Source organism: Heptranchias perlo, chromosome 21 (assembly GCF_035084215.1).
Source record: "Heptranchias perlo isolate sHepPer1 chromosome 21, sHepPer1.hap1, whole genome shotgun sequence".
Taxonomy (NCBI): Eukaryota; Metazoa; Chordata; class Chondrichthyes; order Hexanchiformes; family Hexanchidae; genus Heptranchias; species Heptranchias perlo.
The window spans coordinates 32,438,428-32,453,511 of record NC_090345.1 but is presented as its reverse complement, the minus strand read 5'-3'; the positions used below and the strand labels follow the sequence as shown (position 1 = coordinate 32,453,511).

General features: G+C 44.4%; 1 protein-coding gene across 1 annotated transcript in view; it reads left to right on the top strand.

The window, feature by feature from the left end:
* The window catches only part of LOC137340238 (cilia- and flagella-associated protein 46), a 303,329-nt gene that overhangs the window by 39,795 nt on the left and 248,450 nt on the right, over window positions 1–15,084 (top strand). The gene's annotated exons all lie outside the window — the stretch shown is intronic.

Here is a 15,084-nt window from a genome sequence, read left to right as displayed (position 1 = left end):
GATAGTAACAATTTTCAATTTCTGATTGATGTTTACGATCAGTTGATATTCTAGCATACGACGTTATGAGGGTATGGTAGCATAGTGGTTATGTTACTGGACTAGTAATCCAGAGGCCTGGACTAATAATCCAGAGTCATGAATTCAAATCCCACCACGGCAGCTGGGGAATTTAAATTCAATTAATTAAATAAAATCTGGAATTAAAATACTAGTATCAGTAATGGTGGCCGTGAAACTACCAGATTGTCGTAAAAACCCATCTGGTTCACTAATGTCCTTTAGGGAAGGAAACCTGCCGTCCTTACCCGGTCTGGCCTATATGTGACTCCAGACCCACAGCAATGTTGTTGATTCTTAATTGCCCTCTGTAATGGCCGAGCAAGCCACTCAGTTGCAAAATCTCGCAAAAAAAAGTCACAATAAGAATAAAACCGGACGGACCACCCGGCATCAGACCACTAGGCACCGGACACGACAAAGGCAAACCAAGCCCAGTCAACCCTGCATAGTCCTTCTCACTAACATCTGGGGACTTGTGCCACAATTGGGAGAGCTGTCCCACAGACTAGTCAAGCAACAGCCTGACATAGCCATACTCACAGAATCACACCTTTCAGCCAATGTCCCAGTCTCTTCCATCACCATCCCTGGGTATGTCCTGTCCCACCGGCATGACAGACCCACCAGAGGTGGCGGTACAGTGATATATAGTCAGGAGGGAGTGGCCCTGGGAGTCCTCAACATTGACTCGAGACTCTGAAATCTCATGGCATCAGGTCAAACATGGGCAAGGAAACCTCCTGCTGATTACCACCTACCGTCCTCCCTCAGCTGATGAATCAGTCCTCCTCCATGTTGAACACCACTTGGAGGAAGCACTGAGGGTTGCAAGGGCACAGAATATACTCTGGGTGGGGGACTTCAATGTCCATCACCAAGAGTGGCTTGGTAGCACCACGACTGACTGAGCTGGCCGAGACCTGAAGGACATAGCTGCCAGACTGGGCCAGCGGCAGGTGGTGAACGAACCAAGACGAGGGAAAAACTTACTTGACCTCGTCCTCACCAACCTACCTGTCGCAAATGCATCTGTCCATGACAGTATTGGACAGGAGTGACCACCGCACAGTCCTCGTGGAGACAAGGTCCCGTCTTCACACTGAGGACACCATCCAACGTGTTGTGTGGCACTACCACCGTGCTAAGTGGGATAGATTCAGAACAGATCTAGCAGCTCAAAACTGGGCATCCACGAGGCGCTGTGGGCCATCAGCAGCAGCAGAATTGTATTCCAGCACAATCTGTAACCTCATGGCCCAGCATATTCCTCACTCTTCCATTACCAGCAAGCCAGGGGATCAACCCTGGTTCAATGAGGAGTGTAGAAGAGCATGCCAGAAGCAGCACCAGGCGTACCTAAAAATGAGGTGCCAACCTGGTGAAGCTACAACACAGGACTACATGCATGCTAAACAGCGGAAGCAACATGCTATAGACAGAGCTAAGCGATTCCACAACCAACGGATCAGATCAAAGCTCTGCGGTCCTGCCACATCCAGTTGTGAATGGTGGTGGACAATTAAACAACTAACGGGCGGAGGAGGATCTGCAAACATCCCCATCCTCAATGATGGCGGAGTCCAGCACGTAAGTGCAAAAGACAAGGCTGAAGCGTTTGCAACCATCTTCAGCCAGAAGTGCCGAGTGGATGATCCATCTCGGCCTCCTCCCGATATCCCCACCATCACAGAAGCCAGTCTTCAGCCAATTCGATTCACTCCACGTGATATCAAGAAACGGCTGAGTGCACTGGATACAGCAAAGGCTATGGGCCCCGACAACATCCCGGCTGTAATGCTGAAGTCTTGTGCTCCAGAACTAGCTGCGCCTCCAGCCAAGCTGTTCCAGTACAGCTACAACACTGGCATCTACCTGACGATGTGGAAAATTGCCGAGGTATGTCCTGTCCACAAAAAGCAGGACAAATCCAATCCGGCCAATTACCGCCCCATCAGTCTACTGTCAATCATCAGCAAAGTGATGGAAGGTGTCGTTGACAGTGCTGAATTCCATAGGTGAGATGAGAGTGACTGCCCTTGACATCAAGGCAGCATTTGACCGAGTGTGGCACCAAGGAGCCCTAGTAAAATTGAAGTCAATGGGAATCAGGGGGAAAACTCTCCAGTGGCTGGAGTCATACCTAGCACAAAGGAAGATGGTAGTGGTCGTTGGGGGCCAATCATCTCAGCCCCAAGACATTGCTGCAGGAGTTCCTCAAGGCAGTGTCCTAGGCCCAACCATCTTCAGCTGCTTCATCAATGACTTTCCCTCCATCATAAGGTCAGAAATGGGGATGTTCACTGATGATTGCACAGTGTTCAGTTCCATTCGCAACCCCTCAGATAATGAAGCAGTCCGAGCCCGCATGCAGCACGACCTGGACAACATCCAGGCTTGGGTTCATAAGTGGCAAGTAACATTCGCGCCAGATAAGTGCCAGGCAATGACCATCTCCAACAAGAGAGGGTCTAACCACCTCCCCTTGACATTCAACGGCATTACCATCGCCGAATCCCCCACTATCAACATCCTGGGGGTCACCATTGACCAGAAACTTAACTGGACCAGCCATATAAATACTGTGGTTACGAGAGCAGGTCAGAGGCTGGGTATTCTGCGGCGAGTGACTCACCTGCTGACTCCCCAAAGCCTTTCTACCATCTACAAGGCACAAGTTAGAAGTGTGATGGAATACTCTCCACTTGCCTGGATGAGTGCAGCTCCAACAACACTCAAGAAGCTCGACACCATCCAGGACAAAGCAGCCCGTTTGATTGGCACCCCATCCACCACCCTAAACATCCACTCCCTTCACCACCGGCGCACAGTGACGCAGTGTGCACCATCCACAGGATGCACTGCAGCAACTCGCCAAGGCTTCTTCGACAGCACCTCCCAAATCCGTGACTTCTACCATCTAGAAGGACAAGAGCAGCAGGCACATGGGAACACCACCACCTGCACGTTCCCCTCCAAGTCACACACCATCCCGACTTGGAAATATATCGCCGTTCCTTCATCGTCGCTGGGTCAAAATCCTGGAACTTCCTACGTAACAGCACTGTGGGAGAACCTTCACCACACGGACTGCAGCAGTTCAAGAAGGCTGCTCACCACCACCTACTCAAGGGCAATTAGGGATGGGCAATAAATGCTGGCCTCGCCAGCGACGCCCACGTCCCATGAACGAATAATAAAAAAAATGATTTCTGAAAATTTCAGTTCTGTATATCAGAATAGGTAAAGTGGAGACAGCTGTTATGATGTGGCCACTCATACTTACTGTAACAAAAGGTAGGAAGATAAAGCATTATGCAATGAGTTTTCCATCATGGGGAATTGTATTTTTTTTCGCATACACCAACATTATTGCTAACCCATGATTTTGGGGCAGGCTTTATCAGTATCATTCTTGATTCAGCCACATTGAAGTATTCAAGGGGTACTGAGTGATTTTGTTCTCCACAGTGGGAAAGTGTCCATCTGTCATTTACTGCTCCATAAGATAGACCATTATAAACAGCAGGAACATATCTTTAGCTGTTTATGTTTGGCACTTGAACCCTGAGATTAAATTGAAGGATGAATTCTCTTATTCTGTGCTCTTATCGGCAAGCTGTGCTTAAACGTATCATGGGTCAGAGAACAGATTCTACAATTTTGTAGACATATTTCTAGCCTGTGCCCCCCACTTAGAATGTGCAATCAGTGAATTAACCCTTGAAGATTTTTGTCACTCAATCATTTAATTTTTAAAAATAACTTATGCATCAGTATTTTTCTTATACTGCCACTTTATTACCATTTTTGTGTCAGAAATGAAAGCCTCAGGGTAACTTTGTTCCCAATCTGGATATACTATAACTATTGAAAATGCAAACCCACATTTAACTGGACTCATTAGGCACTTTTCAAATTTAGTATATGATCTTTTTAATGTTATTGAAGAAGTAGTGTTTCAGTCCTCACTCTCCAGCATTAAATGTTAAAAATCAGTGACCAAGAAGCAGAGCCCTGCAATTCTAATCAGGCATGTACAAGCAGAGCTTCTTTGCTGCTGAACTCAATGTGACCGGCAGCTAGCTGCATGTTACGCTATACAGATAATAGATTTCGGACCAGTATTTGCAATATAACTTCTTGGTGGTGTATTACAGATAAATTCAGTGGAAGTCTGTATGGTAGGATTGTAAAAGTTAATCTTGAAATTGGCAGTTGTTTTATGTTTGTGCAAACATTTAATTGATTTAAATTCTCTATGATTACAATGTAGTTGTGTATTTCACAAGAGAGCATGATAAGGAAATTATCCTGCACTTCTAATGTAAGAGAAATGAGACTTGTACATATTATGTTCATTCTTTTTGCTAATTTTATTTCAACCAAATTAATAATCAGAAGAATGATGATAGCATCATCTGCTGTCTCCTTTATGTCTTTAGGGATCCCATATGTTGCTTTTAATTTTAATACAGAAGCGAAAACCTTTTGGCTATGTTCAGGGGTGAAGACAACAGATTTAAAATTGTGCATGCTGCTTCGGCTCCCCCCCACCCATGCCCAGTGGTGGGCACACCAGAAATTTTACCTCAAAAATAGTGCATTGGGGTTCATTTTAAATGTTTATTTTTACTTCAAATTGGTTCAATTTTTAATATAAAAACATACAAACAATGACGGACAGGAAAAAACGCTCCGGTCCATCCAGCCTGTCCCACACAATTGTGATACCTTGTGTATCACAATATATACACTCCCCAACCCACCCAAAACCATGTGATCTCCTGGGAGAGGTGGAAAACCAGATAAAAAACCCAGGCCAATTTGGTGAAAAAAAATCTGGGAAATTCCTCTCTGATCCCTTTGGCGATCAAAGCTAGTCCAGGAGATCACTCTGGCCCTGATAAATCTATGTTTTGTAAGAGGTGATCTCTGCCCCAGCCAGAAACAGGTCCAGCTCTCGATGGAAGGAATTCAGCGAATCGGTGTCCACCTCACAAGTTGACAGCCTGTTCCAGAGGTCCACTATTCTCTGGGAAATATAAAAGAAATTATCGGAAAAATAAATGAAATTTGAGTTGATCCACATTGAAGAGACTATTATGCACTCCCCTCCCTCTAACCACCTTCCCCAGTTCACAGACACTCTTTTCTCCTCTCCCTCCACAGTTCACTGTTGCTACTTCTACCCCATTTGTTCACGCTGACACCTTTCACCTTCTCTCACTCCTTCCCCCCTGCCCAAGCTCCCGCTGGCACTGTCTTTCCTGTCTGATCCCACTGTCTACAGCAGTGATTCATTCCCGGAGGACTGGAGGTCAGAGCAAGAAATGGCACTGAGGGGTCGAGTGGAAGTGCACTATGTTTAGGCGCCCAGGTACTTCAAAAAGTATATGCAAGTGCACATACCTGGCTATGCTTCCTTCGCCTGCTAATGCAAAGCAAAAAATTGATGCAAGGATAAAATGCACAACTGACTTTTTGTTCACATTAATACATTTTTAAATGCTTTGGTTTCAGTGACTAGAGTGGGATTGTATATAGTGCTTTTAGGAAAAGCAATCAACTTGATGAATACAAAGATTTGAAAAAGTGAAAAGTTGGGTGGGGGGGAGGGGTAAGAGAGGGCATGTTGAAATTGTGCTCATCAAAGTAAGGGATGCCAGGGAATTAAATATTCTCAATCTAATGTCAGTTTCAATGCATTGGGTGTACTACCACAGAATAAGCGTTGGTACTTCCCAGAGAAGCAGTGCATCCAGAGACTCTGGCATAATAAGGCAATTGTTACCAAGCTCGTCAATTTGATAGAAGAGTACTTGCGGCCACATTTAGCTGTTCAGATTGCCCTGTTAATATCTTTGGAAGTTAAAATGGCCCTACGCTTTAATGCGACAGCTTAATTCCAGACACCTGCAGGGGACATGTTGGCTGGGAGCCAATTTTTTCCGCATCGCAGTATTAAACAAGTGAGAAATGCTCTATTATTTAGCTGCCGCATTCACTCCAGGAAGGAAGATTATTGCCAGCATAATAAGCAGACTCATGTCTTCTGTATGATTGACTTCCCTCGAATGCAGGGGATATTGTAGACTGTGTGCATATAACTATTCGTGCACTGGTGGGAAATGTCATCAGCTACATAAGTGGGAAAGATTTTTATTCACTCAATGTGCACATGATATGCATGTGAACATTCGTTTCCTGGGTAGTGTTCACAATACATATATCCTGATGCAATAATGTATGCCACAGCACTTTGAAGGTGAAAACATTTGCATGATTAGTTATTTGGGGACCAGGGATACACACGGCTTCTATTATTGATGTTAGCATTCTGCAACTGGCATACCCTAGCTGGTTACAGTTACAATGCTTAACATTGACAAGCCTGTTAAAGGAACCTTTTAGATGTTTGGAGCACTTAGGAGGTGGCGAGGGGGCTTGCAACATTACCTATACAGGATTGTTAAGAGTGGTTGGCCTGTGCCTTATGATACACAATGGACAAGGGCCTACTGATGCATCTGTGTGAGGAGTGGACAGAAGCCATTCTACAGTCTGAGGAAGATGAAAAGTGGGTGTTACCTGAATCTGAGCAGTCACAGCAGCCAAAGAGATTGGTGCAACAAGATCTGCTAGAAGCTTTCAGCTGGTTCATTGAATGTTAATATAAACCGCTGTTATTTTTATACCTCATCATTCTCTTGCTTTACAGGTTACATCCTGGGGCGCTTGTACTGGGACAGTTGGTGCGCAATAAGCAGTGGGGTGGGGGTGGGGGAGGGGGAGGGCAGTTGCAGAATTGACAACTTAGGCCTGTTGCCCATTTCCTACTGGATTGCAATTCTGCGGTCTGTTGCATATTATGAACTGAAGCATTTGTGCCCATTTTGTGTCGTAGCCTCATTAAGGCCCCAGATTTGATGTGCCCGAGGCCTGCAGCAGTGACATACCTCCCCAGACGTGGGCTCCCTGGCACCACTAAAAGTCCTGCTAGAATCCCACCCAACAATACTTATATTTGCTGACCCAAGAAAATCCATCTGACTCCACATTGGGATTTATCACTGTGCACAAAACCTGCCATTTGTGCAGTTCCCACATGATAGTACTGAAGAGGGAAACCTTGGCCAAAATTAGTTAGACAGTTGATCTGTAAAATGCTCACAACTAAGTTTTTTTTTAAAAAAGCATTCCTCACTGCTCATTTCCCAGGCTCCAGTACTTATTGGCTTGCTCTCTTTTTCTCTTTGTTTTGCACTATTTCTCTTTTTCTCTGTATGGTTGTCAGACTTTTCTCATTGTTGTCTCTGTATTTCCATTTGACTCCCACTCTTTTTCTGTATGTCTCAAGCTCTCTATATACCTATCACACACATTCTGTTTGTCTTTGTTTTTTTGGTCTCTCTTCTGGCATGTCTGTTATTCTACCCTTACTCAGTGCACTTTTAAAATAAAGCCAAACAACTGAAACTCTTAAATCGCAGCACAAAATGGATTTTAAAAAGCCAAAAATGCTGCAAAAAAGATTTTAAAAGATAAAATCAAACAGTGACCCTTGAAATGCTGACACGTGAAATAGGGTTAAAAAGATTTTTCAAAGTTAATTAAAAATAAAACAGTGGATCTCCTGTGGCATTACTCATGGAAAAAAATCAAAAGTACATAAATAGTGTGCTCTTCATTTAATGCAAGTAGATAAAGAAATACATTTTCCTTCTCACATGCTTTAGTTACATAAATAAAGAAATCAATGCATGAGGCAGATGTATCCTCCACCCATCAGTGACATAAATAAATGAATCTGTGCTTTTCATCTGTGTCTGTTGCTTGTTATACAATTAGAAATAGAATGTATGAGCTTGAGATATAGATGCAATATATGACATTACATATAAATAGAATGTACAAACTGTGTAAAAAAAAATTAATATATGCAACTATAAATCTAAATATTTCTATGTATGTAATTGTATCAAATTATTGGGTCATGCCAGAATATATAGGCAGGGGCCAACATTGAGGTGAGTTGAGGTTGGGCAGGGTGTGAACAGGAATAGGTGCTGAGAAAAATTATGTAACTTAAAATTGTATTGGAGGTTACAGGCCGCTGGCCTAGCTGGGGTTGCGTCTTGGGAGAGGGAACAGGTGATTAGAAGAATTGTGGACTGCAGTGGGACCAGGTAGCTAGAAAGAAAAATAATTAAACATAATATGAATTGGGTGAAAAGGCAGAGGAAAAATAATTTTGAAATATAATGAGAAGAAAGTGCAAAATCCAATATGGCTGTCTTGTGTGTTTTTGCGGCATTGATAGGTCTGTGGTTCACTTTGATCGATGAACAATGTCTTTGGGTATTCCCAGTCATACCTCTCTACTTTATTACACAGATATAATTTTTAATGGTATAGATAGATATATGTGGAAGTGGTAGAATATCCACAGGACTTGCTCGTGCTCTTTGTGGCGATTACTCCCCATTGCTCTAAACACACAAAAGTAGCATCGACTCATAAACATCCTGTAGGTGTGTGTAGATTACAGTGCTCATCCTTCTTGTTCCTACAATCTGTTTGTATTGCTTTAAATTACTTCCTGTGAACCAAATAAAATGTTCAGTGTTTATTTGTAATATTATAATGCTCCAGATTTTCCTGTCAAAATAACGGTGAGGCTAACGACACTCACCGTTATTTATGTGCAAGTTGCACAGCAACTTCAGGAGAGGGCAGATGCACAGTTAAACATGATAATCTGAAAGTTGATGCAACTGATGTGCCACTCCGCCGTTAGCTTTGCGGAAACGGCATCTCGCTTCTGACTAACCATTCAAATGTATTGAACGGTGTGAAGTTCCTATACTCGAATGGAACATGCGAACTAAACTCGCCACAGAAAGTTAGGGTTTGTCCATTTCAATCTAAGTACCCTTTTTAATGGCGTGATAAGTGTTAATTACAGCCACCAAACAGTAGTGGTAATTTAGGGCAGAGTATAAAGCAGGAAATTAGAAGTGCATGCAACAAGGGTAATACAGTAATCATGAGGGACTTCAATCCACAGATAGATTGGGCAAACCAAATTAGCACTAATAATGTGGAGGACAAATTCCTAGAATGTATACAAGATGGTTTTCTAGATCAGTACGTTGAGGAACCAACTAGGGAACAGGCTATTTTAGATCTAGTATTGTGCAATGAGAAAGGGTTAATTAATAATCTTGTGGTAAAGGAGCCCTGTGGGAAGAGTGACCATAATATGATAGAATTCTTCATGAAGTTTGGAAGTGATGTAGTTCAATCCGAAACTAGGGTCTTAAATCTAAATAAAGGAAACTACGAAGGTATGAGGCGCAAGTTGGCTATGGTTGATTGGGGAACTACATTAAAAGGTATGACGGTAGACAGGCAATGGCTAGCATTTAAAGAATTAATACATCATTTGTAACAAATATTTTTTTTCTTTAAGCCACAAAAACCCAGCAGTGGTCCAACTGTGGCTAACAAGAGAAATTAAAGATAATATTAAATCAAAGAAAGAGACATATAAAGTTGCCAGAAAAAGCAGTAAGCCTGAGGATTGGGAGCATTTTAGAATTCAGCAAAGGAGGACCAGGAAATTGATAAAGAATGGGAAAATAGAATATGAGAGTAAACTAGTGAGAAACATAAAAACGGACTGTAAAAGCTTCTATAGGTATGTAAAAAGGAAAAGACTGGTGAAGGCAAATGTGGGTCCCTTACAGACAGAGACGGGAGAATTTATAATGGGGAATAAGGAAATGGCAGAGAAATTAAACAAATACTTTTGGCCCGATATTAGGAGGGAGGCGGGTTGGCAGCGGGGAGGGGGGTCGGGGGGGGTCGACTGGGTGCGTGGATAATTCGGGGTGCTCCACACGCAATCGCAGCTTAATTGAAGCCACTTACCTTGGCTTCCGGGTTTCGCGCTGGAAAGCTGCGCAGCGGGCGGACTGCGCAGCCTCATCATAGGCTGTCAGCTGGAGGAGCCCTATTTAAAGGGGCAGTCCTCCACTGACTGATGCTGCAGAAAATATGCAAAATTACAGCATGGAGGCAGCACAGAGGAAAGGCTACTCCCAGGTTTAATGATGCCTCACTCCAGGTCTTACTAGATGGGGTGAGGAGGAGGGGGGAGGACAGAGATCTTCTCCCCGGCGGATGGGAGGAAGTGACCTGTCTCTGCCACCACGGAGGCCTGGCTCGAGGTGGCAGAGGAGGTCACCAGCACCACCAACATATCGCGCACCTGAAAACAGTGCAGGAGGCGCTTCAATGACCTAAGTAGGTCAGCCGAAGTGAGTACACTTACTCATTCCCCTACACTCCGTCTGCCACATCACAGCCCCCGCCCCACATCTCCTTCTGCACTGCCAACACAACTCAATCACGTCACTCCTCACACCCACTCAAAGCTCATCCTCATCTTACCTGCACTTACTCACCTCGCCAGTAGCCATCCCACCACTACCACTCAACCCAATCCTCATGCAATCTCATGGCTCTATCTCATACTCACCCTCTCGTGCATCTCTTTCACGGTCAGCCTCACTCAACCTGCCACTAGCTGTGCTGCAGCCACAGGGCATGCATCACATATGTGCAGTAGGAAGCGTAAGGCAAACGTGTCGTGAGCATGAAGGGGATGCACAAGGGTGTTTGAGGGTTTGTCATGGTTTTTACTTATATTTGATTTCTGATCAACTCACATTACATGTTATATTGTCACCACTACTGCCACGTCTTTGCAAATCTTGTCTGGTTTGTGCAATAATGCCCTTTCCCGAGGATCACAATGAAGACCCACACCTGATGCCACCCATTGTGTCACTGCAGAGTGGGTGTAGGTGAATTTGCAGGGCTCTTTTGTGCAGACGACTGAGAGACGCCGGCGATGTCCCCGGTGGCACCCTGGAAGGATGCGGAGGAGAAGTTGTTGAGGGCAGTGGTGACTTTGACAGCGACAGGTAAGAAGATGGTGCTCGAGCCAGCCGGGAGCAGCTCGGCATGAAGGAGGCTGCAGATGTCCACGACTGCATGTCGAGTGACACTGAGCCTCCGTACGCACTGGTGCTCAGAGAGGTCCAGGAAGCTGAGCCTCGGTCTGTAGACCCTGTGGCGAGGGTAATGCCTTCTGCGACGCATCTCTCTCTGCGGTTGCCCTCCCTCCTGCTGTTCAGGTGGATGTGTCACAGCACTGTGTTGTGGAGCTCCACGTGTCAGAAGTGGACGGCGAGGCTGATGATGCTGTTCATCCTCCGAGGAGGTCATGACAGCAGCTATGGCAGCCCCCATCCGGAAGATGTACGTTTGAGGGGGTCCGCAAGGTAGGTAAATGTGTCTGCACACCGGGGTTGAGGTTGCAAGTTTGTGAATTTTATTGTTAGGAGGAGGGTGGTGGAGGCCAAACTTTGTTCAAAGTGACCGAGTGGCCTCCTGCAATGAGTGAGGATCTCCACTCCCCCCCCCCCCCCCCCCCCCCCCATCTGTCAAATGGACCTTTGCAGCTGCCACAGGCTGGTGGCTGCGTCACGTCCGTTTCAACTGGGAATGTTTCCCCCAGTACGGGAAACAGTCTCAGTTGAGTTGAAAATCCTACTCCCCCTAAAATATCATGTCAATCAGGTCTGCAAACGACCTGAAATACCTACTTAATTGGTTTAAGTGAGATCCCACCGGCTTTAATTGCCGGGGGCTTGCGCACGCTTGTAAGCGCGTCACTGGGGAACCCGGAAGTGGGCAGGTTGGAGCCGGGCTCCAGACCCTCCCCGGGAATCCCCGATTTTCGGAGCCCCCCCCGCCACAAACCCGCCGGCTTGGAGGTCCTAAAATCGAGCCCTTTGTGTCTGTCTTCACGGAAGAAGACACAAAATACCTCCCAGCAATACTAGAGAACCAAGGGCCTGGCAAGAATGAGGAACTGAAAGAAATTAGTATTAGTAAAAAGAATTGTACTAGAGAAATTAATGGGACTGAAAGTCGATAAATCCCAAGGACCTGATGATCTACATCCCAGGGTTTTGAAAGAGGTGGCTATAGAGATAGTAGATGCATTGGTTGTCAAAAGTCTATAGATTCTGGAATGGTTCCTGCAGTTTGGAAGGTAGCAAATGTAACCCCACTATTTAAGAAAGGAGGGAGAGAGAAAACAGGGAACTACAGACCTGTCAGCCTGACATCAGTAGCAGGGAAAATGCTAGAATCTATTATAAAGGATCCGATTACAGGACACTTAGAAAGTAAAAATAGGATTTGGCAGAGTCAACATGGATTTATGAAAAGGAAATCATGTTTGACAAACCTATTGGAGTTCTTTGAGAATGTAACTGGTAGAATAGATAAGGAGGAACCAGTGGATGTGATGTATTTGGATTTTCAGAAGGCTTTTGATAAGGTCCCACACAGGAGTTTGGTGAACAAAGTTAGAGCACATAGAATTGGGGGTAATATACTGGCATGGACTGAGAATTGGTTAACGGACAGAAAACAGAGAGTAGCAATAAATGTGTCTTTTTCAGGTTGGCAGACTGTGACTAGTGGGGTACTGCAGGGATTGGTGCTTGGGCCCCAGCTATTCACAATCTATATCAATGATTTGGATGAGGGGACCAAATGTAATATTTCCAAGTTTGCTGATGACACAAAACTAGGTGGGAATGTGAGTTGTGAGGAGGGTGCAAAGAGGCTTCAAGGGGATATAGACAGGCAAAGTGAGTGGGCAAGAACATGGCAGATGGAATATAATGTGGCAAAATGTGAAGTTATCCACTTCGGTAGGAAAAAGAGTATTTTTTAAATGGTGATAGATTGGGAAATGTTGATGTTCAAAGGGACCTGGGTGTCCTTGTACATGAGTCACTGAAAGCTAACATGCAAATGCAGCAAGCAATTGGGAAGGCAAATGGTATGTTGGCATGTTGGCCTTTATTACAAGAGGATTTGAGTACAGGAGTAAAGATGTTTTACTGCAATTATAGAGGGTCTTGGTGAGACCACACCCTGGAGTATTGTGTACAATTTTGGTCTCCTTGCCTAAGAAAGGATATACTTGCCGTTGAGGGAGTGCAACGAAGGTTCACCAGACTGATTCCTGGGATGGCGGGATTGTCGTATGAGAAGGGATTGAGTGGACTAGGCCTGTATTCTCTCGAGTTTAGAAGAATGAGAGGTGATCTCATTGAAACATACAAAATTCTTACAGGGCTCGACAGTGTAGATGCAGGGAGGATGTTTCCCCTGGCGGGGGAGTCTAGAACCAGGGGTCGCAGTCTCAGAATAAGGGGTAGGTCATTTCAGACTTAGATGAGGGGATATATCTCCACTCAAAGGATGGTGGATCTTTGGAATTCTGTACACCTTGGGCATTGAGTACGTTCAAAACAGAGATCGATAGATTTCTAGATATTAAAGGCATCAAGGGATATGGGGATATTGCAGGAAAATGGCGTTGAGGTAGAAGATCAGCCAGATCTTGTTGAATGATGGAGCAGGCTTGAGGGGCCGGATGGTCTACTCTTGCTCCTATTTCTTATGTCCTTAAGTTCTCTCTGGCACTGAAAATTAACTTTTACAAGTGTAGAGTCTCATTCCTTCAGCTTTTAATTGATGTTGGAGATTTAAAAAAATAATTAAAATCTTTTTTTACTTTTTCTGTCTCTGTTTTCTCGCTCTCTTAATCTTTCCCTCTCTTTATTTTTCTTTCTCTACCTGATTTGGCAATGAATTCACTATTCTAACTTACACTTCCCGGTTCAGACTCTGCACTTTTCATTAACAATCCTTCAACCTGATTGGTTAAGGAGATACAGTTGCTTGCCTTGTTCACTCAGATCCCAGATGCCCTGTAGAGCGTGCCGCGCCATTTCTATCTCTCATTTCCAGCAATTTCCAGTGCAAGATCTCATGGAAATTAAACGTGCAAGGGCAAATCTAACTAACGGTGGGCACCGTTCGTTGACCGGTTACAGCAAATTCTGGGCCATGATCAGTGTCGGCTTGGCTCAATTGATAGATCTCTTGCCTCTGAGTCAGAAAGTTGTGCATTGAAGCCTCTCTTCACGACTTCAACAGGTCATCTTGGCTGACACTTAAGTGCAGTACTGAGGGAGTGCTGCATTGTCAGAGGTGCCATCTTTCAGATGAGATGGGGCTTCTGCATGTTCTGGTGGTACTATTCGGAGCTTTTCTGACATACTCCCTTCGCCAACACCACCAAAACCAAGTTAACTGGCCATTCATCTTATTGTATGTGCAGTGTGCAAATTGGCTGTCACAGTTGTGTCCTTAACAATAGTGACTACAATGAAAGTTTTTTTTACATCAAATCAAAATAAACAAACTTTGAAGAATTAATAGTAGTATTGGGCTGGATCTTGGAGTGGGGCATCTCACGGTGTGCCCTGTTAGTTCGACTTTTTTCTGCACCCTTCACTTCGAAAATGTATTACGCCGCAACTAGCTGGAAGTGCAAGCTCATAATGGCGCGGCGAGGGCAACGGGGCATCTGGGGCCTTTATCTCCTTAATCAATTAGATTTAAGGATTAAGAAAGAAAGAGGATCGACGGAGAAGGAGGGTGATTTAGAGTGGGTGAATTGGAATCAAATTAGTGACAGAAAGAGAAATAGAGGAAATGAAAGATTGGATTAAGAGAGAGAGAGAGAGAGAAAAAAGACAAAAAGGTAAAGTAAGAAACAAATTTAAAATTTGACATTTTAAAAATCACTTAACAACAATTGACTACATGCAAGAATGAGATTGAACAGTTTAAATTGTTCCCATTCTGGGCCAAAGTGGTTGATTGGCATTGCCATTAACAATTATCACATTGTTAAAAAGGCTCTTAATTACCAGACTTAACTTTCTGTGATAAGTTGAATAGGCAATTAGTGTGCAAATCCAGCAAGTTCTTAAAAATAACGGGGAGGCTAAGAGCAAGATGCCATTTGTGCGAAGCAAACGGCGGAGTGGCGTAGATCGAACAGCAAGATCTGGAGAT